This window comes from Haemorhous mexicanus, chromosome 3, assembly GCF_027477595.1.
Source record: "Haemorhous mexicanus isolate bHaeMex1 chromosome 3, bHaeMex1.pri, whole genome shotgun sequence".
Lineage (NCBI taxonomy): Eukaryota > Metazoa > Chordata > Aves > Passeriformes > Fringillidae > Haemorhous > Haemorhous mexicanus.
Genome location: NC_082343.1, coordinates 116966836 through 116991142, shown reverse-complemented (window position 1 = coordinate 116991142; position 24307 = coordinate 116966836). Strand labels below are relative to the sequence as shown.

The 24307-nt window shown below is 47.9% G+C and overlaps 1 protein-coding gene across 1 annotated transcript in view; it reads right to left on the bottom strand.

Annotated features, from left to right (window-relative positions):
- The window catches only part of LOC132325622 (interferon-induced very large GTPase 1-like), a 51533-nt gene that overhangs the window by 4575 nt on the left and 22651 nt on the right, over positions 1–24307 (bottom strand). Inside the window, exons 3-4 of the transcript XR_009485989.1 lie at positions 22232–22471; positions 20703–20984 (exon numbers count right to left, since the gene is read on the bottom strand). The gene's annotated coding sequence lies outside the window, so the exon portion shown is untranslated. The remainder of the gene's footprint in view (positions 1–20702; positions 20985–22231; positions 22472–24307) is intronic.

The following is a 24307-nucleotide window of genomic DNA, read 5'->3' as shown; positions in this document are numbered from 1 at the left end:
TTGGACTCCAGCTCGTACTGGAGTTCCAGCATGTCTGGCACAGCAGCGCTCAGTGGTGGAGTCACTTCATTCAAGCCACGATAGTCCACAGTCAATCTCCATTCTTTGTTAGACTTGCGCACAGGCCAGATGGGACTGTTAAAGGGTGAGTGAGTCTTGCTGACCACCCCTTGGCTCTCCAGCTCACGGATCATTTTGTGGATGGGGATCACGGCGTCTCGATTCGTCCGATACTGCCGGCGGTGCACCGTCGAGGTGGCGATTGGCACTCGTTGCTCTTCCACATTCAAGAGTCCTACTGCGGATGGGTTTTCTGACAGTCCGGGCAAGGTGTTCAACTGCTTAATGTTCTCTGCCTCTACAGCAGCTATGCCAAAAGCCCATCTGAGTCCTTTTGGGTCTTTGTAATAGCCATTCCGGAGGAAGTCTATGCCTAGAATACATGGGGCCTCTGGGCCAGTCACAATAGGATGTTTCTTCCAGTCTTTCCCAGTCAGGCTCATCTCAGCTTCCAAAAGGGTCAATTGCTGTGATCCCCCCGTCACCCCGGCAATGGAAACAGGTTCGGCCCCCACATGTCCCGATGGTATCAGGGTACACTGTGCACCAGTATCCACTAAAGCATCGTACCTTTGTGGTTCTGATGTGCCAGGCCATCGGATCCACACCGTCCAGAAAATCCGATTTTCCCGTGCCTCTCCCTGGCTAGAGGCAGGGCCCCCCTAACCCTGGTTATTATTTCTTCCCTGGGCATACATGGTAGAGGTACCCTCAAGGGGATCTGACGGATCATACTCAGCAGCTCGGTCATGGGAGGTTGAGGCTACCTTCACTTTACTGGAGTTCTCTCGGTTAGTGTTTCCCTCCTTGAGTTGACGCACCCTTGCTGCCAGGACTGAAGTGGGTTTTCCATCCCACTTTCCCATGTCTTCCCCATGGTCCCTCAGAAAGAACCACAAGTCAGCCCGTGGGGTGTACCCTCTCTCTCTAGGTGGAAAATGTTGGGCTCTAACTCTGGGGCCTGTGACTCGCACTGGTGCAATATGGGAATTGTTCCTTCTCACCGCCTCCCTCATCTCCCTCATCTCCTCTCTGAGTTCTTGGACCACGGCAGAGACATGAGCTTGCATGGGGCCATTGATCATACTTTCATAATTTCTAAGTTTGTTTGCCACAGAACCCACTGTCTCTCGGTTGGTATCAGCATTGATCGTTGCAATGAAAGTGGTGTATTGAGATGGCCCCAGATTTGCCAGACTCCACAGCATCTGCCCTGTGCACCTGACCTGGTCGGGGTCATTATCATGCTGTCCATCTCTCCCAAAGAGTACCTCCAATACTGCCACTTCCCTCAGCTGTTGGATCCCTTCCTCAAGAGTCTTCCAGCGCATTCTGTGGTGCTGCTCCTGCATTCTTTCCCTGTGGACAAATCTCTCTCTGACACTTGTTAAAAGCCGCTCCCAGAGGGAAAGGGACCCTGGCTCCCTTACAAAAATCTGATTGATACCGGAGTCCTGAGTTAAGGGTCCCAGATTCCTTGCCTCACCACCATCCAGTTGCACACCTGTACCCATAAGGTCCCAGACCCGAAGTAGCCAGGTTGTATAAGCCTCACGTCCCCGTCGTACAATGTCTTTGTGTAGATTACGGAGACTTTCGTAAGTCAGGGACTCGGTGATGATTGCAACCTCTGGCTCCCCTGTGGGTTGTGAGGGCCCTCCCCTATCTGGGTGCTCTGCTTTTGTTTTAGATCTCCTTGTTTCTACAGGGGCAACTGCTGCTGGCTGTGACTGCCTCTGCAGTTCAGCTGGAACCTGGACAGTTGTAACATCTGTGGGTTCTGCTGCTGCACTATTAGATTCTCTCTCTTCAAAGCAGGGGGAGGGCTCTGCACCAGCTGGGGAAGTGTACTCCTTCAGGGTCTGGCCTATCTCACGCATCTCCTTCACCAGACCCCCCACCCAATCTGGGTAGTTCACATCTGGCACGGGCTGTGGGGTAGGAGTAGGCTCTGGGGCAACAGCATCCCTGGACTCTGGTGGCGTGTTAGGTTCTGATGCAGGTGTCAGGGTAGTTATCCAGGTTAGTCTCTCTCTCTCTCTAAATGCTAAATAGAACAGGCCTATCAGCAACACCAGCCACTGTATGATATCATTAATGTTTAGATTGGATCTGAACCCTTCAAAAACTGGTGGGGTGGACCCAAAGAGGTGATTAAAGGGTTGGGAGAAAATTTCCCCTGGTGTAATTTCCTTACAGCAGGTGCCATTATTAAAGTAACCCCAAAAACACATAGTTAAGGTGTGATAGCTGTGAATCCATGTGCCTGCCTTCCAGAGGAAGTTAAAAATCCATGAATTCCTCACCTTATTCACCCATAAAACAAACCGGATAATAGCCACAGTAGCCTTGGTTATAGGACCCATGTTAAGATAAGGGCCTACAAATGGGAGAAATACAGCCATGATCACGTGCCACCCAAACCAGGGTAAACTGGACCACATGGTGTCACTTGATGAGGTTTGTATAGCCACACAAAAATTAGATTACTCAAGAACTGTTATTCCCTTTTTGTTTATTTGCCCTCGAGCCTCACGTTGGGCGCCAAAAATCTGTCTTGGTTTGGATAAGACAGGTGCCTGCTAAAGAAGGCAGGAGCTTCCCCTGAAATGGAGAATGCAAACCCTCCCCACCCCTCCAAATTGCTATGAATTTTAAATTAAGGGGCTCTCAGGCAAAAAAAATACGGGAGCAGGAAATAACAGTTCTTTAATAGGGAAGGGGGGAAAAACCATAAAATGATAAAATAAAAACAATGCAGTACACTAAAATGACAGAGTCAGAACTCAACCTGACACCCTGTTGGTCAGGGTGCTGGCAGCAGTCCAGTTGGAAAAGTGGCTGCAGTCCTCCTGAGGTGTCAGGTGTGGTTCTGTTGGAGCAGGGGGTCCTGTAGAAAAAGGGTGATTCTTCCTCCGCAGATCCGTGGAAGAAGAAGCAGCTGCTGTTCCTCTGGTGAATCCAGTGGAGAAGCTGTGCTGGTGTGTCAGAATCTCCTGATTATATCTGGATAGCAATGCTCGGCTCCTCCCTCTGGGCGGAGCATCTCACAATGGGATGTTACAGTTCTTATCAGCCATGCAGTGACATTCAATAGCCTCTTATCACGGGATGCCCCCTGCTGAGGGAGGAGTGATTGTGATCTCGCAGGGAGAGAGATAAGGGGAAATTGCCCACTTAACACCTAGACAACTGCCATACAGATGGTAATAGAATACATCCTGCCTTGCAATCCAGAACAGGAAGCAAGGGTCTTCTCTCTCTGTTTGAGTTTCCCAGTGGATTACAGTTTTTCAGCATGCATTCTGTGAGAAATAGCTACTCACTTTGCATAAATTTAGAAAGGTTTATTAAATCTTATCAAAAATACAACAGAAGACTGCATAGAGAAAATGTTACAGCTCTGGGAGCAAAGGATTTTCCCCACTGTGTGTTCACCCACACAATGGCAGTTTTGCCTTTTAACCCTTTAACCCCCCCCAAAATTCTGTCCATCGACTCCTTCTTCACTGTCCAGTGGTGGAGTTTAAATCCTTAAATCCTGATTGGAGGTCAGATGTCGCCGTAATGACAAACTGACCCTCCCAAATGTTGCAATTCTGGCTGTACCTTGATAGCAACACAGGGGGTAAAACATGACTAGAAATCTATAAAACTTTTCTTAACCTATAGACATGATATTTGTCTGTTAATTGTGAGAGTCAATCATCGCATTACTCATCTATCACAATGCCCCCTTTTCCTATTCCACAGATTATTTGGCTCAAGCAATTTAACTCAATGAGTCATACTAGCATCTGTTGATGTGGGCAGGGAAAAAGGGAACTGAAGGGAAAGGAAACAAAAATTTCCCTAGACAGCCTTATCCAGAATGAACAAAAGGACATTACAGAGGCCCGGTATGGCTTTTAGCCCCACCTACCTTGCCTACGGGGTTGCTACCCCATAGGAGGAGTCTCTTACTGGTGAGTACAGAGGTCACTCAATCTTGCCCTCCAGTCACTTTTATATTCAAAGACAGTTGGGCAATGACAGAGGTCCAGTATGGCCTTTTGTCCCTACCTTAGCATGCCTACGGGGTTGCTACACACAGCAGGGCTATAGAGTCTTCATGGTAGCAAACAAAGGGGCCAACCTGGTCTTGCCCTCCTTCCTTTGTCTTATTTTCTTAAGGAAGCTGCCCCATCACCTTTTATGGTCCCTTGTGTACTTCCCCTCAACAGATGCTCATAATTCTTTCTCATTAAAACATGAAAAAACCCAGCAGTTCTTGGGCTGGCTGGTGGAAACTTGACTCTGTTTCTGGGCATCTTGTTTTTCTGGCTGTCTCTCTGTCTCTGCTTGAGAGTCAATCTTTTTTCCACGGCCTGGATGTTACAGTCCATTCTCTGGGTTCTTCTACTGGGCCTTTAACTCTGATGGCATGATGATTTGCAGAGGTAAAGAAAACTCCACAACTTCGTGAAAGTTGTAAAGCCGGTACCTTTATTACAGGCGCATGTGGGAATCATTCCCCTAAAATTACATGCACTCCAGATCCCCTTTTATCTCCCTCTCAAATACTTATGCATCCAATTTCACAATAGGTTCATACATATTCATTACACTGATTTTGTGTGGCACTTGCCTCTAATTCTTCTTTTTCAGAAAGAACTCCTGGGTCAGGTTGCCCCGCTCTGTCTGCCTCCCCTTCCCCCCTTCTATCTTGTCCTTAGGCTGAAGCAGTTCCTCCAAGGACAGGCCCTTCTCGAGAACAGGCAGTCAGGCTAAGCAGCAAGCTAGACTTAACTCAAAGATGTGCATTTCACCTAAATCAAAATGGATTTCTACTCTGGAAAATTTCCACTCTGCCTCAATGAGTCCATCCTCTCTCTGCAGCTCTCACAGCCGCTTCAGTGGTGAGCAGTACCTGAAAGGGACCTTCCCACTGAGGAGTTAGAGGCTGATCTCTCCATGACTTAATCATCACTCAATTCCCGGGATCAGTATTATGGATTCTGAAATCCAGGGTGGTAGTTTGAAGAATTGCCCCTTTTTATCTTAGCCATTCTAAGGTTTGTGCTATAGACATAACGTATTTCTTGGCATTGGTTTCCCCTTTTGATACTCAAAGTCCTTGGTTCCCAGAAGATTTAACAATGCTGTGGTGGATTCCTGAACTTTATTTTCTTCCTGTCCTGAGAGAAGCAAATAATCTACATACTGAATGAGCTTTATCTCAGGTTTGATGGAGAAGAGTTGTAGTACTTTTCCCAAGGCTTGACCAAACAGGTTTGGGGATTTGGTAAACCCTTGCGGTAACCTAGTCTACCAAAGCTGTTGCTTCCTCCCGGAATGAGGGTCCTCCCATTCAAAGGCAAATATATCCCTACTTTGTTCTGCCAGTGGACATGCCCAAAAAGCATCTTTTAGGTCTATCACACTGAACTACTAGTGTGATGGGGGAATGTTACTTAGTAGTGTATAGGGGTTAGGCACTACTGGGCACTACTGTTCTTTTGTTTACTTCTCTTAAATCTTGAGCAAACCTGTAAGTCCCATCTGACTTCTTTACTGGTAATATGGGTGTATTATGGGGGGACATACATGATTCTTAGGTCCCGTCCTCAGATAGGTCCTGGATCACCGGCCGTAGTCCTCGTCTCCCCTCAAGGGAGAGTGGATGTTGTCATACCTGGACTGGATGGCTCTCATCAATTTTTATCACTATAGGCTTCATATTCAATTTACCTAAATGTTTCAGTTTTGCCCACACTGTCTCATGAATTCTGTCCTTATCCTTTTCCCTTTACTGGAGAAGTTTAACCACCATTTTTCCTTCCTCTGGGAGCACTCCAATGTCTAACTGCACCTGTAAATCCCACTCTAATAGACTGGACACTGCTTCTGGAACTAATAGAACATCCCCAATTCCTACTTTATTTGCCCCTTCAAACTTTACTTCCTTTATAACTGAGACCTTGAGCCCCTCCCCTTGTGCACCTACTACTTGCATGGTATCTTGACCCTTTTTGCACCCCTTTGGGATTCTACAAATACAATTTTTTTTAGCCCCTGTTTCTAATAGGAATTCAAATTCTTCCTCCTGGGGGCCTATTTCTAAAGTTATCAAGGGCTCCTGATGGTAGTCTGTCCCAAGGAGGTAGAGCCCCTGACACCCCTAGTTTTCCACTTCTCCTTTTTGTTCAGTCTCATAGACCCTCAGGTCCTTTTCCCTCTGGAGACAATCCTTTCTGATATGTCCACTCTCTTTACAGTAAAAGCAAACTTGGTCCTCGGTTCTCCCCTTTCCCAAACTCTCCTTTTTGTGCCCAGTCCCAAGGAGCTGCATCCCCCCTCTATCTTCCTGCAGTCAGAGTCCCCCTGCCTTACCTGCATAGCTCTTTATGTGCTGGTTTCCTTCCCTAATGGCAGTTACAATTATCTTGGCTTTTGCCTTGGCCTTCTCTTTGTCCCTCTTTACATATACCTTCTATGCTTCCCTTGAAAGATCCTCTAACCCCCTTTCTTGCCAACCATCTACCTTTTCTAACTTTCTCTGTATATCTGGCCAGGCATGAGTGACAAAATTTATCTTTAGTAAGATCTGTCCACTGGAGGGTTAAATCCAGAGTTTTATTCCAGGGTCACAGAGCTCTGAATCTTGGTAACAGCTCCAACAGAATACCAACTGCATGGTCTCAGTGTCCTTTAAACCCACAGGGAGGGGGGAGGGAAAGGATAGGTGAGCCACCAACCAAGTGAGAGGGGGAGGGTCTCAGGGGACAATGACACCTGGACAGGCCAATGACCCCAGGTCTGAGAAGCATCTTTTGAACTTCTGCCAATCACACGATGCCCTTGCTGGAATGTGGAACTTGACGGACATCACTTTGGAAAGGGGGCAAGGGGGATGGGAAGGAAGAAGTTGGCACACCTGAGAAGGAACTGGGACAGGATATTGCTTCACACTGCAACAGCCCATACTTCTGTGGCCTTTTAAATGCTGAACTGGGTAGGACTGTAGTAGTCCCATATGATTTTAAAAAGCTCTTTTCATGCCTCATGACCTCTACAGAATTCAAATTGTGGGAAGCAGCATGGAAACAACTGCTAAAAGAGGCTCTCCCAGACTTGGATGCTGATCCAAACACAGCGAAAGATGTCAATGGCTTGCCAATTACCATTGACCATCTCTCTGGTGAGGGCCAATGGTCTTTAGCCCCAACCCAAGCTGCTGTAATTCCTGTAAAAGTACTTGACAGAATCAAAGATGCTGCTGAAAAAGCCTTCTTTACCCTCCAACCTGAAGGCTCATTCGAGCCATATAAGTAAGATCAAGCAGCTACCATCACACCTTTTTTTGAAATTTGTAGAAAGGTTAACTAGACCTATTGAAATTCAAATTAAAAAAGAGAATGCAAGGGAAGAGGTTTTAGAGGAAATGGCATTTACAAATGCAAATGAACAGTGTCGAGTAGCAATTTTAAGCTTACCTCTAGAACCTACACTAAAAGATACGCTTCTAGTTTGTAACAGGAAAGAGCCTCTGATGAGTGTAGCTGAAGACACCAGACCAAAGCTGCTGCCAAGACCACCACAGCAAATCACCATTACCAGCCCTGCGCCCATTCCTTCAGCACAGCAGCACACTGGGCAGCAGTGAAGACCAGCAATGCTTGTTTCCACAAAGCCACGCCTGCTTTGCAACGACCTTGGGCACTGGAGTAACCAGTGCCCCCTGAAAAAGCAATTTGACCAATTTAGAAATGGCAGGTGAGGAGAATTACAAGCGCTCCCAGGGGGTCAACAATGACCAAAAATCTGAATGGGGAACGCCGGCCTGCCAGGCGCACCGACACAAAAAGAGCAGGCCAAGGGAATGAGGGAAGCAAAAAAAAAAACCAAGCGTGCAGTAACATCCCTATTTCTCTAAGAGAAGCAGATGCTTCAAAGATCACTTTTGCTAGTCCAATACCAGATGTAACACCAAATAACCTTTGTTCTGACTTAAGCGAACCTGTTCTAACCCCTATTTCTGTCAATGAGCCTTTCAGGTTTCAGCTGACAGAACCACTACACCTGAAAGACACTGACTGGCATCTTGTCTCCATCAACCCACAACAGCAGGGTACTTGGCACCAAGATCACTGTAAGTACATCCTCACTGGGGACACACACCACACACTGAACACACACCACAAGAGATAGAAATTGCTCCAGGAATGACAACGTCAGATCCTGAGCAATTTAGTCTCGAGCTGCACTGTTTCCACCCACCCCTGTTTCTTCCCAAAGGACAAATTGTTGCACAAGCTATCCCAGTGCTGAGTGTGCCTGAAAGCAAACCAAGTTGCCTTAAAACACAAGTTGCCTGAGTCCAAGCTATTGGGAAAGACAAACCTAATATCTGGTGTAATGTCTGTGGGGGTGGGGAGTCAAAACGCTTTGAGATGCTCGTAGACACGGGTGCAGACTGCACAGTGATCCGAGCATGGGACTGGCCAGCACATTGGCCTTTGCAAGATGTGGCTGGTCACGTTCAAGGTTTAGGGGGCATGCAATTGGCAAGACAATCCAAGAGCATGGTCCAAATTGAGGGGCCAAATGGACAATTAGCAAATATACATCCGTTTGTGTTAGATTATTCAGAATCATTGTTAGGGAGAGATTTAATGTCTCAGTGGGGAGTCACAATTGATATTCCAGACTCTCCACAGGATTTGTGTACAGCGGTCACTCAACAGCACCTTCCCGTAAAACTGAATTGAAAGACAGACAAACCAGTTTCGGTATGACAGTGGCCACTCAGTAAACGAAAAATAAAGGCACTCGAGGAGCTAGTGGAAGAGCAACTAAAAAAGGGTCACATTGTGGAGACCATGTCCCTGTGGAACTCTCCAGTGTTTGTCATCCAGAAGGCTGACAAACAGATGGCGGCTCCTCCATGACCTCCGACAAATTAATAATGTCATTGAAGATATGGGCTCTCTCCAACCTGGTATGCCATCCCCAGCAATTCTTCCCCAAGACTGGAAATTAGCTATTACTGATATAAAAGATTGTTTTTCCAAATTCCCCTGCATTCTGACAACGCACCGCGTTTTGCATTCTCGGTCCCCACCATCAACATGGAAGCCCCGATGAAAAGGTACCATTGGAAAGTTCTTCCTCAGGGAATAAAGGTCTCACCAGCGATTTGCCAGTGGTATTTCTTGTCCCTGCTGTCCCCAGTGCGTGCAGCCGCAAAAAAGGCTATCATCTATCATTACATGGATGATATCCTTGTGTGATGTTTTACTCACCCACGCGCTTGACCTAACAATCGATGCATTGATTGTTGCAGGGGTTCAAGCTCCAGGAAAAGAAAATTCAAAAGATGCCACCTTGGAAGTATTTGGGCTTAGAAATTGGAAAGAGGACCATTGTTCCTCAAAAATTACAAATCAATCCAAGGATCAAGACTCTTGCGGATGTCCACAAGTTGTGTGGGTCTTTAAATTGGGTAAGGCCCTGGTTAGGTCTGACTAACAAAGACCATGCCCCTCTTTTCAATTTATTGAAAGGGGGCGAGGACCCGAGCTCTCCTAGGGCTATTACCCCAGAGGCTCAGAAAGCTCTAGAAAAGATTCAGACAACAATGTCCACAAGACAGGCCAACCAATGTCGGCCTGATCTGCCATTCAATTTTATCATCTCAGGTAAGGTGCCACACCTCCATGGAATAATTTTCCAGTGGGAGAAAAAACGAACACAAAAGGCAAAGGAATCACCTAAAAAGGACCAGGATCAGAGGGACCCTCTCTTGATTATAGAGTGAGTTTTCCTCAGTCACCAAAGGTCCAAGAGAATGACAATGCCCCAAGCGCTGGTAGCAGAACTGATCCAGAAAGCTAGGACCTGGATCAGGGAGCTAGTAGGATGTGACTTTGAGTGCATTTACATTCCAATAGAGTTAAAATCAGGCCAAAATACTAAGAAAATATTGGAAAAATTGATTCGGGAAAATGAAGTGTTGCAGTTTGCTCTAGATTCCTACTCAGGACAAATTTCCTTTGATCGGCCTGCCCACAAATTTTTCGAACAAGAAATTCAATTTGCTCTGAAATTGACAAGTGTTCTAAGTAGGAGACCTTTAAAAAAGGCTCTGACCATCTTTACAGATGTGTCCGGGAGATCCCACAAGTCCGTTATGACTTGGAAGGATCCTCAAACCCAGCAGTGGGAGTCGGACATTGCTGAGGTGGAAGGTTCACCTCAGGTTGCTGAGTTGGCTGCAGTTGTTAGAGCCTTTGAAAGGTTCTCAGAACCATTTAATCTGATTACAGGCTCTGCTTTCGTGGCAGGAGTAGTATCCAGAGCAGTTCAAGCAATACTACAAGAAGTGTCTAACATTGCACTTTTCGAATTGCTGTCAAAACTTGTAAAGTTGGTCTCCCACTGAGAGCAACCACTTATGTGATGCACGTCAGGTCACACACTAACTTGCCAGGGTTTATCGCTGTAGGCAACAGAAGGGCAGATGCTCTTGCTGCACCTGCAGAGATGGCCACTCTCTCAAACATTTCTCAACAGGCAAAAATCAGCCACCAGCTTTTCCACCAAAATGCACCTAGCCTAGTTCATCAGTTTCACATCAATTGAGAACAGGCCAAAGCGATTGTGGCCACATGCTCCAAATGCCAACAACATGCACTCCCTACGATGAGCGTGAGAGTAAACCCAAGAGCGTTGAACAGTTGTGAACTGTGGCAAACTGATGTAACACACATAAAGTCATTTGGATGGCAAAAATATGTTCATGTCAGTGTAGATACCTTTCCTGGAGCAGTCTATGCCTCTGCCCACACAGGAGAAACATCTTCTGATGCCATAAAGCACCTCCTACAGGCATTTTCTTTCATGAGCATCCCTAAGAAGTTGAAAACTGATAACACGCCCACTGACAAATCCAAGGAATTCAAGAGCTTCCTGCAGCAATGGGGAATAGGTCACAAGACTGGTATCCCCTACTCCCATACAGGTCAAGCCGTACTAGAAAGGACTCACCGCGATGTCAAAAGAGTCCTGGACCAGCAACATCAGGTCCTGAAAGTGGAACCTCCCCACATCCGCTTGGCCAGGGCACTGTTCACAATCAATTTTCTGAACTGTTCTTTTGATAGCCTGAATCCACCCATCATACACCGCTTTGGGGGGAGCAGTCAGATGTCAATGAAAGCCTCCAGTCCTAGTAAAGGACCCTGAGACTTGGAAGACAGTGGGACCTTACAAATTGGTTATTTGGGGATGTGGATATGCCTGTGTGTCCACCCCCTCTGGTTTAAAGTGGGTTCCTTCCAAATGGGTAAGGCCCTACGTCCCCAAGGTCTCAGGGAAGTCTACAGAAGCGCCCCAGGTGGCTAATGCTGCCTGGAGAAGGAAACACCATGTGCTTTCCCTGGAAGAAATTCCATTCAAGCCTCCAATCTGGAATAGTTTGTAATATATGTCTGTCTTAAGTTTCTTGTACCAGTTTAGATCCCACTGTTTGTGTGCAGTCTTGAGACACCATGAGACCGAACCTGCTCCTTGTCCTACTTGTGATCATTCCACCAGCGATCTCCTGGATAGTCCCTCAGCCCAAAGCAAACGTATAGACTATCTGCTCCTTCTGCACAACCATCACTGTGAAGAATTCGAAGGTCTCTGCTGCCTCAACTTGTCATCGAAAGCAGAGAACATCCATGCCAGGATCAACAAAATAAAAACCATGGTGAATGACATCAAGAGAGAAACGGATGACTGGCTGAGTGGACTGTTCAAAGGCTGGGGACTCTCAGGCTGGTTGAGATCTATTCTGAAAACTATGGCTATAGTACTGTTTATTTTAATAATTGTTATTGTAGTTGTTAGCACTGGTTTTGGGCTGATCAAGTGCATAGTTTACAAGTTAATTTTAAGCTCATCTTCCCCTCCTGAAGTCTATAATTTGGAAGCCCTTAGTGCTCCAACGGATGACAGAGAAACCTCAGTGGAAAACACTGACCCTCCTGAAGAGGAGGAACCAATTTACCAACCATGGTTTGGCAAGCATTCTGCGCCCCAAACCCAGTCCTCTTCATTTTAAACAAAACAAGGGGGAGATGTAGGAGTGTGATGTCATAGTTTGTCTCCTGTGTCCCTGTCCTTTCCCAGGTGTGAATCACTTCCCCCTTTCCCTGCCCTGACCCCTGCTGGATGCTGTCAGTCAGTCCTGGTATTCCAGAGGGGCATCGAGTGTGGTAAGATAGGGACAGGCGGTCGGAGGATTACATGCTGTACAGAAAGATAGGATCCCCCTCTCTATGGTTTGTTACGCAAGCAGATGGAAATTATGTAACCCGAGGCTATATATTGCTGTGCAATTTGGAAATAAATGCCATCTTACTGTCCACCACATTGGTGTCTGTGAGTAATTGGCCCAAACAGCCTGAGGTGGCTGCCGTGCCGTTCCTGAACCAGGTCATCACGCCTCGGCAGAGGCAACAAGTGGTGCCAAAACCCAAGAACTCAGGGGACGGGGCTCGCCTGGACGGGTGAATGGTGGCCGGAGCGGTGGGACCAGCCCGGCGGGGAGGACACTCCCGGACAAGCGAGAAGAATGGAAGCCCTCACAAAGGTTGTATCGCAATTTCATAAGCAATGGGGAATTAATTGTAGGCCTAAAGAATTTGTTTCTGCTGCTACTAGACTTTTGCAAATAGGTGTTATTGACCGCCTAGTGGATAAACTCCACCCAGACGTGTGGGACAGGTGCACTGAAGCCTTGGCAGAGGACACCATGTCCTCTGGTAGTGGGAAATATCTCAAATCATGGGGCAAGGTTGTGCAGGCTTTGCGGACTGCTTTACAAGAGCAGGAAACTTGGAAGGCCACCCAAGACTGCTTGCTAGCCACTCCCAAACTGGGGGTCGGCGCGACAATGCAGACCTCGGTTGCCCACCTTCTATCCAAGCCTAGCAGCTCACAAGGGTGGGTGACCTCCTGTCGCCGCCATGCCCGTCCAGTCCTATCCCCGAGTCCCCACCTGTGGAGCAGCAAAAATCTTTGTGGGATGACTTGCTTGATGAGGTCAGGACCGCTGCCAATAACCTAGAACTAGGGGAGATGTGGGACAGACCCCCACTGTATGCCCCACAAAATGGCGCCAGGCAGCAGGCCAAAGGGCGGGGCCCAGACGCTACAGATGGGCAGAAAAGGGAACCTTTGGGTGTGGCGAGTGACCACAAGCGGGAGAGGGAGGAGGTTCAAGAAAAGCGGGGCAGTGGGAGTGGTCACGAAGGGGTGGAGATTGTGAATAAAGGCGATAAGCCCAATCAGGACACGCGCCACAAGATGTGCCTTTATATGGCCAGGCTTTCCAAAAGTAGGGGGCGGAGTGGTCGTAGGGAGAGGGAACGGCCTACCCTTCATACGAAGGAGCAAGGGCGGAGCTCCACAAAAAGGTACCGAAACCAGGAACTATCTAGTCAGTCGACCTCCACCTCTGAGTCAGACACTAGCTGGGATGAGTGGTCGGACAGCCGGTCTGCCACCGATTCAGAGTCAGAATACGAGAGAGTTACTGCAAATAAAACCAGAAGTGATAACTCTCCTGCACCAACAAGAAGGGGGCAAGCAAGGGACATTCCACTCACAGACTGGAAAAAGATACAAATTGCTTGTGCCAATTGGGCCTTGCCTGACACCTTGGCTTTCCTGGTTTGCGTCACAGATGGAGGGCGTTGCCTTGAATGTCTCCTTCAACTACTCAACATTACAGAACCCACCCCAGTGTAGATGGGATACCCCCCGGAGAGGGATCACTTTGAGTCAGATTACGGGTTGAGGCAAATGTTTAGGTAGCGAGACCGTAGTGAGACAAAAAGGCATCGTTTGTGATGAGTTTTCACAGCTCCAAAGTTCAGACAAATGGGCGATCCCATCTGGGCCAGGGATGTGGGTATGCCAGCAATCTGGGGTCAGTCCCTGTGTGTACCTTATTCATTTTGATTTCTCTGCTGACTTTTGTGTCCAAGTTTTTATTGTTCCAAGGGTCCTATATCATCGAGAGGAAGAAATGTATCTCCTGTCTGACAAACCTCGCCGGCTCTACAAAAGGGAAATGATAACAGGTATCACCGTTGCAGTGCTCCTCGGTTTGGGAGCTGCCGGCACAGGTACAGGCGTGTCGGCCCTTATAACCCAACGTCAAGCGCTTTCCCAGCTGCAGGCAACCGTTGACGAGGACTTGCAAAGAATTGAGGAATCCATCTCCCTTTTAGAAAAATCCCTCTCTTCTCTTTCGGAGGTTGTCTTGCAGAACAGACGAGGCTTGGACCTCTTACTCATGCAACAAGGAGGTTTGTGTGTGGCCCTGAGAGAGGAATGCTGTTTTTACGCGGACCACACAGGAGTCGTACGGGACTCAATGGCCGAACTGAGAGAAAGATTAGCCTTAAGGAAGAAAGAGAGGGAAAGCCAACAGGGATGGTTTGAGTCATGTTTTAACCAATCCCCGTGGCTAACCACCCTTATCTCTACTCTCATAGGCCCTTGTATTATGATACTTTTGGTATTAATCTTTGGACCCTGTATTTTAAACAAGTTAGTGTAGTTAGAAATCGTTTGGACTCAATTAACATCATGCTACTTGAACGCCGACAACTGATTTAAGCAAGGCTTTTTCAACAGTAATATTAACATTTGATGAATTAAGTTTTGGTACTAACTTATAGTTTAATAACACAGGATTAACACTGGTCATTTTATAGATGTTGTTTGGTTAATCATAGGGAAAGGGGGGAAGTGTGGTAAGACAGGGACAGGTGGTCGGAAGATTACGTGCTGTACAGAAAGATAGGATCCCCCTCTCTATGGTTTGTTACACAAGCAGATGGAAATTATGTAACCCGAGGCTATATATTGCTGTGCAATTTGGAAATAAATGCCATTTTACTGTCCACCACACTGGTGTCTGTGAGTAATTGGCCCGAACAGCCTGAGGTGGCTGCCGTGCCGTTCCTGAACCAGGTCGTCACGCCTCGGCAGAGGCAACAATCAAGTGATTGGCAGAGTTCAAAAGATGCCCTACATCCCTGGGCGTCCATTGGCCCACCCAGGTGTCCCTTGCACCTGAGACCTGCCAACGCTGCACCTGGTTGGTGGGTTCCTTACCCCTCCCCTCCCTCTCTCTCGGGGGTTAAAAGAGCCAGCAACCACACACTTCGGGCATTCTGTTAGTAGTTGTTATGAGATTCAGAAGCCTGCCATCTGAATAAACTCTGGATCGAAACTGGCAGAACCCGCTCCTTCCTTTCACCTCACCTTAAAGCATCTGCACAGAAGGTAAACCGGGGCTTTTGCAGGTCTGAACTTGTCTCCAGGCCAGCTGCAGCATCCAGCTTAGCCAGAGGTGTCTCTGAGGTGAAACCACCACAGTGTCACCTTTTGGTCAAGCAGCACAGGCTAGGCAAGCCCAGACAAAGCCCCATCCGGACATATATTGGAATTCATTTCAGTAGGAACCAGTCCTGAAAACAACGGTTTCTGCTCACTGCTTGGACTGGTTTGTCCTGTTCTGTACTTGTTCTCAACAGACAGATTCTCCATTGTCCTGTACCTGTTCCCCTCCTGACAAAGGACTATAAACACCCCTGAGTTAACCAAAGACTTCAAGACTCTCCCCAGCGTGACAAGGCGGATCTATTGGTTGCACCATGAGGATTCCGTCTTCTGCGTTGGTAGCTATATTCCCCCCCCCCCCCACCCCCATCTATTCTTTATCTCTCTTCTAATCCTTCATTCACATAATTGCTATGGGCACTCAATAAAGGTACATTTGTTTTGATGAATACTGAAATCCCCTTTCCGTGTTGTTTTTGCACTTTGAGATCAGTTAACAAACCTTCACAACTCCTGCTTGGTACAAGTGGATCGTGACACCCCCCAGGGGTACTTTCCTCAAGGGCTACAGTCCAATGCTTGGCTCCCATCCTCTGATCTCTTTGTGCTACTCTGCTCCTGGTGTTCTGGCTAGGCCCATCAGGGGATAGGGCGAGGTGCAGTTGGAGCTACTGGGTGTGGAGGGGCAAGTGGTCTTATGAGTCCTACTCTGTATGTTCTGCTACCTTAAACACACTCACCTTCGAGGGTGCGGTTTCCCCTTCCCAGCAAGCAGCATATTTACTTTCATCCTGATTGAAAGGTTTCTTAGCTCTTACATACATGTTTAATGCTTGGCATATCCATCCCTCATCTGACCTATATCTCGGCCAGTATACATGATCACTCCTAATTTCCCTTCTGGTCCATTCCAACATGAAGTACTGAATCATTTTGCTCTTGTCCTTATCTCTGGTGTTGGGAGTCATATTTCCACAGGGTTAGTTTAATTCCCGGTGGACTATCTGGGGGTATGCCCATTGGTTCTTCTTCAATCTCTGCTTCTTCCTTTGGGGATTTGCTACTCACCCATGATCTCAACCTGACCAGCAGATCACAGGTTCCCCCAACAAAGACTGCCTTTCCAACCACAGGCCCTTCCAACAGGTTTCTCCCTGGTCTGCTCCACCCCTCTCCCCCTCCTCACTTGTATCCCATTGGCTGCCGTCCCTCTCCTCTACCTCCCTCTCCCCAGGTTTAAAATCTCCTGGGAGAAGACCCCCAGTCTCTTTCCCCCCAGGGACATCGCCTTGATCCCCAGGCCGATCCCATCCAGAATAAAGTGGGACTCAGGTCCCAAGAGGAAAGAGCGCCTCCTTGCCTTTTGTTTTTGTCCTTGAGGGAACAAAGCCAGGGGTCCAGAGCTAGCCAGACAGGACCCCCAAAAGGCAGTCATTGCTTCAGCTGGTGCCCACATGGTGTCTCCTGCGAGGTCACAGATCCCACGCTACAGCTGGATTTCCATGTGTGGATTTTGTAAGCTTTTGGGACTTTCGGCTACCCCATGAGTAGTAGTGGGACCCCAGAGTAATCCCCCAGGGGATAATTTCCCAGTGCGGGGGAAGGGTGCAGGACTGTGTGAAGGGGTCTGCGTGTGCAGGTGGCTTTTGTGGGTCCTCCCCTCCTGCTGCTTCCCCTACCCCATCTCCCAAACCCTCTGCCCCTGAACTGAGAGGGATGTGCGAGGCACCCTGTGGAACCCTAGCTCTGGCAGTTGTGTGCAGGCTGACAGAGCACCTTCCCTGCACCACTTTAATCGAGTTCCTGCTTCCCCACTTTCGTGTTCTCACCCTCCCAGCCCCGAAATGGTGGTGATCATATGGCCAGCATTCAAGATGGCACCGACCGCATGATCTGGGGCCAAGATGTCAGTGGCCATGTGCCAGACCCTCCTGAGTATTTTTGTTCCCATATTCTTTTTCGCCCACCTGTCCCCTCCCCCAACCCCTTCCCATCCCACAACCCCTTCCTTCCCTTGGACACTCCTCCCTCCTTCCATGTTCCTGCCCTCCATTATATCATACTGCAACCCTACCTCTGGTTCCCATGATTGCTCCACTTGCACGGACTTTCATCACACTTGCCCATCTCCAGCTATTCCATTTCTATCTCTCTCCTCATTCAGCTCTAGGAGGATCAGCATTTCTAAGGTTTCCATCATCTAAGAAAAGGGTTAAAATCTCAGGCTCTGCCTGTCTAGAACTCCCATGCTGCCCTGCCGGGCACCTTCTCACTGCACACCCCCCTTTCTCTTTCTTGGCTGGCCGTGCTATCAAATTTCAAGGTGGCACCAGCAAAGGCACAGGCTCCCTCTCTCTCTCTCTCTCTCTCTCTCTCTCTATCTCTCTCTCTCTCTCTCTCCCCCTCGGTGGGGGTGGGGGGCGGGGGCGCTGCCTGATGTCTCTCAGTGCTCCTCCACCCTTCCATCCTGCAGGGGCCTTCACCTCCCTTCTCTGTCCAAGGCCCGGCCTACCTCATCTGGCCCCATGGCTTCCCCTCCCTCACCCAGCAGGGAGCCGGGCAGGGGAGGTCTGACCTCTTTCACAGATGGAACCCAAGAGAGCTTCCCCCTGGGAGTTCTCACCTTTTAACCCTCCTGTGTTCTCAGAGGCGTATCTATGTCCTCAGTGGCCGCACCAGGTGCCAATATTCAAATCTGAGCACTTATTGGTTTGACCATAGCATCCCAAAAAACTCACTTCCTCTCAAACCACGACACTAGGTCACTGAACTTGCCACAGTCATGAGAATCTTTGAGAAGTTCTTGGAGCCAATTAATTTGGTCACTGATTCAGCTTACGTGGCGGGAGTAGTGTCCAGGGCAGAGCAGGCAGTTGTCAAAGACATTGAGAATGAGCATCTCTTCAGGTTGCTCTCAAAACGAATTTATTTAGTTTCACAGCAGGAGCATCTGTTCTATGTGATACACATGAGGTCACACACTGATTTGCCAGGCGAGGTTGCAGAAGGTAATGGCAAAGCAGATTCCCTTGCTGCCCCAGCAGAAATGGTACGCCTTCCAGACATCTTCCAACAGGCAAAGCTAAGTCACCAGCAATACCATCAAAATGTGCCAGGTCTGATTCGTCAGTTCCAGCTAACACGGAGTCAGGCTCGAGCCATTGTGGCCACCTGTTCCAGTTGCCAGCTACAGGCCATGCCATTGCTGGGTGTTGGGGTTAACCTCCAAGGCCTTGGGAGCTGCGAAGTGTGGCAAACAGACATCACACACATTCCCAGTTTTGGTTGCCTGAAATATGTGTATGTCAGCATAGACACGTATTCAGCTGCAATTTATGCCTCTGCCCACACAGGGGAAAGGGCTGTACATGCCAAACAACACCTGATGCAAGCCTTTTCAGTGCTGGGGATCCCTAGGGAGATTAAGACTGACAATGGCCAGCGTACGCCTCCAAGGAGTTCCTGCAGTTTGTCCAGCAGTGGAGAGTGGAGCATAAGACAGGCATTCCCTACTCCCCCACAGGTCAAGCTGCAATTGAGCGCTCCCACCATACACTCAAACAAGTCCTGGCTAGGCAGAGCAGTTCAGCAGTGCGGATGACACCCCAACAAATGCTCTGCAAAGCCCTGTTTACAATTAGATTTTTGAATTGTTCATTTGAAAACAAGAGTCCTCTGGTAGTACGGCATTTCCACAGTAACAATCAGTTTAAGTTATCACAGCATCCACCAGTTCTCATTAAGGACCCAGAAACTTGGGAAACCAAGAGTCCTTATGAGCTCGTTACCTGGGGGCATGACTATGCGTGTGTATCCACCCCCACAGGCCCATGTAGGATATCCCAGAAGTGGGTAAAACCTTTTGTCCCCAAAAATCCAGCTCCAGCAGACAGGGATGAGAGGCAAGCAGCCATTGCCTCAAAGAGAAGACGCTGCTGGAAAGAGGAGGAAGAATCTTCCTAAAAGATTTAACTACATTCCGGCAGACCCCTGAACTTTGAAATGTTTCAAAATGTTTGTTTTTTATTTTAGAAAAGAAAAATCTACCTCCCACTAAACCTCACGATGAGCCCTGTCCAAATTGTCATCCTGCTCACGCTGACGAGTCTGACAGCTGTGTGGATCGTCCCTCAGCCATGACAAAATATCTGGGTGACCCTGGCACGAATGCAAGGACACAAGTGCCAGGAATTTGAAGGGCTTTGTGGCTTGAACTTAACATTGAAAGCACCTAACATCCACGCAGCTCTCCGAGAAGTGAAAAGCTTGATCGGACAAGCCAAGCAGGAATCCAAGGACTAGTTCAGCAGACTGTTCAAAGACTGGGGACTTTGAGGGTGGGGGGCTTCAATAGTTAGGACAATTCTGTTGGTTTTTGTTCTTCTTTTTCTAATCATGTTAGTGTTCAGAATTCTACGCCGCATAGATTTCAAGGCCATCTACAGTATAATCCAGTACCTCAGAAGTCAACTGCACAGAGTTTGTGGACCTAAAGCAAACTAACAGGCCCGAAATCATGGGTGGTGGATGAAATTCATAATCTCGATCAGAACAGGCCAATGCTTTTCCTTTAATTTTTTTTAACATAAAAGCGGGAGGTGTTGTACACTAAATAGTTTATTTATTTGTTATATTGCGCTGGGTTTGGTATTTTCTACTGAATAGTATGTTTGTATCCTCATGGGATTCCCCTCTCTTATCACATGGTGATAAGACCAGTGATAAGCCCCAGTGTTAGTGGTTTCTCCCTGGTCTGCTCCACCCCCTCCCCCTCCTCACTTGTATCCCATTGGCTGCTGTCCCTCTACCCCGTCCCTCTCTCACTGGGTTTAAAATCTCCTGGGAGAAGACCCCCAGTCTGTTTCCTCCCAGGGACATCGCCTTGATCCCCAGGCCGATCCCATCCGGAATAAAGTGGGACTCAGGTCCTGAGAGGAAAGAGCTCCTCCTGCCTTTTGTTTTTGTCCTTGAGGGAACAAAGCCAGGGGTCCAGAGCTAGCCAGACAGGATCCCCAAAAGGCAGTCATTACTTCATGTTAATTGTGAGGGTCAATCATCACATTACTCATCTATCACACATTTGCTCCAGTGTGAGCACCTTTTCTCACGTGCTGCAAGTGGATCTCTGCATCCCCCCATGCACTTCATGAAGTACAGGGAAAAACAGTTTGTAGTATTATAGTCCTCACCAAGACTAGCAGAAGAAACTTAGCTCCAATGTTTGGAGAACCATCTCCTCCTCCTTCCTTTTCACTGACCTTGGTGTTACCATGTTGTTGTCTTCACATGTCTTCCCCTTTTCTTTTTCAGTGGTTCCAAAGAGACTTGTTGTCCATAGATTTGTTTGTTCTCAAGTTCTATTAATTGAAAAGTTCTTCTAGGGCTTTGCAGCACTGAAAGGTTGATCTTGTCTGGGTCCATGTCAGGGAATTGTTTGTCATGCCCCTTGCTGTTGGTCTCATGGTCCCTACTACTGCCATACATGCGGTGCCAGCCGCCATGGCGCTGGCTCCATTCAGCACCTCTTGTCATACAGGGCACTGAAAAAGAGAAGCTGCTGCCACCACCACTGCCCTTCTGTCCACAGCACAGCTGGTCAAAAGCAGTCAAGCAGGCACAGTTCACTGCAGACCATGCTGAGACAGCCCCAGCTGCATGGGCACTCCTGGCACTGACCCCAGCTGCGTGGTCCCAGCTGTGTGACCACTCATGGTGCTGGGAAGGCCCCCAGAGGCTGAGCTGAGATGGTCCCCTGGCACCCATGACCAGACAGGCCCTGGCAGCTGTGTCAGGATGAGCCCTGGTGGCTCATGGCCTTGCTGCCTCTTGGAAGAGAAGACATTGTATGCATTTTTTTGCTTCTTAAATATGCCATCACAGAGGCATTACCAACTTCTCTAATTGGGCTAGCAATATGTCTATTGTCAGAGCCTTTGGGGATTGGCTCTGCTGGACATAGTAGAAGCTTCAGGCAGCTTCTCTCAGAAGTTGCCTCTGTTGCCTCTCACCCCCACTAAAAGCAAGGCTATGTTAAACCAACAAGTTCCAGCTTCTCAAACTCCAGGTTTCCCTGCAGCCCCCTGTCACCATCCCAGGTTTCACTGCAGGACCAATTCCCCCATTCCCAAACCCCTGTTTGTCACTTCAAACCCACCAAACCCTGGGCCTCACTGCAACTCCTGTTACAGCACAGCTGGTCTGTGGCTGGGCAATTAATTTGGCTATAAATAAGAAAGCCAGCCCAGTTCCATAAACTGGTCTATGGGTGAACAATGATAGGCTACATTCAAACCCAAACAGGCCCTTCACCCAATCATGTACTCTCCTAAGCTGCAGACATCTCACTGGTCAAATAGCTGGATGGTGTTAAAACCAGACCGATCAGATGTCTAAGCCTAGGAAATTCAAATGTCCTATAAAAGGGCAGCCATATTAAACTCATTGCTGTTTACTGATGACTCTCAGTGTTATGCCGTGTGTCTGTGTCCAACCCACGACCCAGATGACAACCTCCCACCCCTTCCAACCTGGGTTTTCCCTTGTTCCCTTTAAATCTTGGATTTCACTGCAGCCCCTCCCTCCGCCCCAAACCCCGGGATTCCCTCCACAACCCCTCCCCACACCCTGGCTCTCCCTACAGCCCCTCCGGAGATCCCACTCCGGCTCCATGCCCCGCTGCAGCCTCCCCTCCTCCGTGCACCCCAACCTCCCCTCCCAGCCCCGGCCGCCCCTCAGCGCCCCCCTCACGGCGCCAGGCCCCGAGCCCGGCCCCCGTCAGCGCCGCTACCTTGTACTTGCTGAAGCCGGCGAGCTGCTTGGAGCTCACGTACTCCATGCTGGTGCTCCCGCTGTTGCCGCTGCCGCCGTTCGCAGTGCTACCGGCGCTCCCGGTGCTGCTGTTCCCACCGCTCCCGCTGTTCCCGGGGCCGTTCCCGCTGCTCCCGGTGCCGCCGCCGCCGCATCGGCCCACCCGGCGTGGCAGTGACGTCACCGCACCCCGCCCCGCCGCGATAGCGTTGTCCAGTGGCTGGGATGGCCCGATGCATGAGGGGAGCAAGAAAAGTGGCAAAAAAGATCCCAAAAGACACATCTAGCCCTGTCCTGGGTCAGTGTGGAGCTATTCCCTGTGTCCTGGCACTACAGCCCTGCTAAGAAGGCTCTCTCTGTCTCTGTTGGATCTCCTTTAGGTACCAGAAAGGACTCAAAGGTATCCCTGTACCACTCTCATCACCCTGTGAAAAATGTATATTATATGACTGGCTCTTTGCAAATAATAAAATGAATACTATATATTATATTGGAAAGTTATGCTGTATTACTCTCTTTTAAATAGTGCGGTAAATATAGTTTTTACGCTATAGCATAATGTTAAAATAGAAACTATGGGATGTAAGATATTTTTTGTAACTAGCTCAAGGAATGGAAACGATAATCAAGAAATTCTTTGCACAGAGATAACCGCAAGAAGACACCAAGATCTCAAAAGAAGAATTATTGCCTCCTTATCGGGACAACCCAGACTTCGAGGGACCACAACGGTTGATTTACAAGATGAGGGGGGGAAGCTGAAATTAAGCAGAAACACCCCTAGTTTGAAAGAAATGTTTGAATCATGTATGAGATATATAAATATGCAATAGGCTATTGCTTTTAAGGGTTAATCCTTTGTTAGCAAAGTTTGCTTTTGTGGCAGAATGCAAAAGCAACTGGACATCCGTAATTCTTTACCTTTTATTGTAATTTATTGTCCTAACTTTGATTGTCCAAATTATTATTGTCCTAATTTTTATTACTATATTATTATTATTAAATTTCTAAAATGATAAAACAAGTGAATGGCGTTTTTCCCAACCCTAAGTCCACATGGATTCCGTGTGGGAAGACACCCTAATGCTAATCCAGTTCACCCCTGCCATGGGCAAGGGCACCTTCCACTATGCCAGGGTGCTCCAAGTCCCACCCAACCTGTTATAAATGACAATATAATATTGGTTTTCATGTTCATATACTAGCTTTTGCATGTTGTTATAAATCATGAGTATTTTGGATATGGTACAATTTATACTTATTTTTTAACGGCTTTTGGGTATAGTATATTCTGTTGGTTTATGTATGCACTGTATAGTTTATATAATAGTAGTGTGATAAAAATATACTATAAATTTTAGCAAAATGTTAAAATAAAGACTATGTAATGTTAAAAATGCTTTTATGCAACTAACTCAGAGAATGGTGTAAAACAATTATGCTGTATCTCACATCCCAGGACTGGCCTCTCCAAGAGATAAGACAACAGTGACAGAAGCCGGAACACTAGAGAGAATTTATTAACTACTTGTTATCAGGGAGTGTGAAACAACAGGATGGAACCTGAGGAAGAAATAAAATAAATTGACCTATTCTACAGAATGTTCTGCAGACAAGTCAGAGGTTGAAAATAAACAAAAGAGTTCCTGGAACATCAAAAAACTCCAAGGAATGTTTGAATAATGTTTAAACGAATGAATATGCATGCAACCCTAGCAATGGCACTGTATATAGAGAACATGGTTTTAAGCTATGTTTGTGCTCTTTGGCCATTTGCCAAAAGTGCTCCAGCACTGGATATTTGTCCTTTTTTTATCATTTATTAAACTTCTAAAAATTCTAAAGAGTGAACTCTGTTTTTCACAAACCTGGCCTTGGACACTTCCAGAATGGGGCAGCCACAGCTTCTCCAGAAAAAGAGGGAGAAGAAGGAGAGGAAGGGAAACTAAGAGCAAAATTGGTCTTCTCAGACCTAACTACCTGACCTTCCATCCCAATCCCAGCTCTTCCCAGCCAGGCACCCCAGCCATGTCCCCCTCCTTCACCAGCCCTGTCC